This window comes from Chenopodium album, chromosome 21 (assembly GCF_948465745.1).
Source record: "Chenopodium album chromosome 21, dcCheAlbu1.1, whole genome shotgun sequence".
Classification (NCBI taxonomy): domain Eukaryota; kingdom Viridiplantae; phylum Streptophyta; class Magnoliopsida; order Caryophyllales; family Amaranthaceae; genus Chenopodium; species Chenopodium album.
In genome coordinates, this window is record NC_137854.1 from 16,103,236 (window position 1) to 16,105,276 (window position 2,041).

Genomic DNA, 2,041 nt, shown 5'->3' on the forward strand with positions numbered 1-2,041 from the left:
AAGCGGAATTGGTGGAGAGTGGATAGAGGTCCCCCACACTATTGCATCTCGCTAGAATTGTCCCCAAATGAAGGTCCTTCACAGAATTATCACAAGTGAATTTTCTAATAGAAATCAGGTTTTTAATGATGCTAGGAACATATAGGACATTCTCGAGTTGGAAAGAAGAGTTAGGCGGGGGATTAGTAGTGGATCCGTAGCCATGTATCGGAAATGCGTTTGCCATCACCAACCAAAATATATTAAGGAATGCTCAAATTAAACAGTTTAGAAAAGTTACTCAAATCACGAGTCATGTGAGAAGTCGCCCCCGTGTCCATGTACCAACCATTGTCGGGAGTTTGGAAGCTCATGGAACTATAAGCTTGACCAAATTCCGTGGGGGACATGAGAGGACCGTAACCGATTGGGCTGGGGTAGCAAAATAAGCCTGGTTCAGGGTTGGGCGTGGGCCCAACAAGGATGGTTGGTGCTGCTGACTGATCGAGGGTCGAAGCTAGGTCGTTGGGGCTAACCACTACCCAAGGTCAAACAAAATTTATAAACACTTAACCAACCCTATACTAGTATATGGTAAGTCAAGGGTCGAACCCAAAGGAATGGTGGGCTATTGCCTATTGTTTATAGTCAAGCTATTCCGAAGTCTATAGGTAGGGTTGTGAAATCTAAACTAGGACAAACACGGCAAATAAACGAGAAGAAATCAAATGTAATAAGAACTAGGGCTAGGATCCACATGCATTCATAATGTAATTGAATAATTGGGAGGTCAAATTGGCTAAGTCAAACAATGTGAGGGAAGATCAATCATGCAACCAATAGAGTATATCAAGTTATTCTCCTAGAGGTCTAACTAGCGTCAACTACGATAAACTCTAGCTAGGAAACATCACAAGATACCTCAATCGTGTAAATGCAAGCCACAAATCAATGGTCCGTATCAATGTGAACTTACAATGCAATCTAGTGCAACAATCAAAGTTAGCTACTCTTTAATTAATCACACACATGCATATGATCATCAACAAAATTTAATCACATCATCAACTCCATCAATTTTCCCCAATTAGCATTAATCCATTACTCATACATACTTCACCATTACCCTAGCAATCTAACTACTCAAAATCCATAGAAATCAAGATCAAAACAAGGCTAAATAACAAATTCATCATGATCAAATTGAACAAACTATAATTAAATCACAAATCAATCAAACTTCAATCAAACCTGAACATTTAACAAAGCAAATGAAATAAAACTAAAGATCAAACTAAAGATTGAATTAAGGAAAAGGAAACCTTAAAATCTTGATCAAGGATAAAAGGAATTATAGAATGCTTCAATCATCAACAATCCACCATGAATTTCTCTCACTAAAACCTAGAGTTTCTCTCTCTAAAAACCTCTCTAATTTGATCAAAAACTAACTCTCATTCTATTCTAATTCTTCTTTCATTAAAAATAGAAGGAAAGACTATATATAGGAAAGATACAAAAGAAGAAGTAGTTAGATCGTCCCAAAAGAAACCCCGGAAGGTGTGGTCGCATCAAGGAAGAGGCGCGGCCGCGGGAAAAAGGGTACGGAACAGGGGCAAAAGGAGGTGCGCCCGCACCACCATATGGTGCGCCCGCACCACCCTCGTGCGCGGCCGCACCACCCTCGAGGGCACTTTCTCTCTTTCTTCGTCCTAGCTCATCCTCGTGCGCTCGTCTTGGTGATGATGAGGAACACTAAGGTAGGCAGTTTTGAAATGGATATTTTGGTGGGTTCATGGCAAAGATGATGCCCCCACCGCATGCGTGCACCGATCTCTTGACTTGCACCTTGCGTTCCTTCAAACTTGAAGGTCCGAAAGACGAACACGAGGCACCCAAATTGATGAGAAATATGAGAGGAAGACTTGGGAATCCTTGGAAACACGATCATAACCTATAAAATAGCATGAAAATCATCCTAAAAGAGATCAAATGAGTGCCATAAATGACACTTATCAAATTCCCCCAAGCTAAACTTTTGCTCGTCCTCGAGCAAAACAAA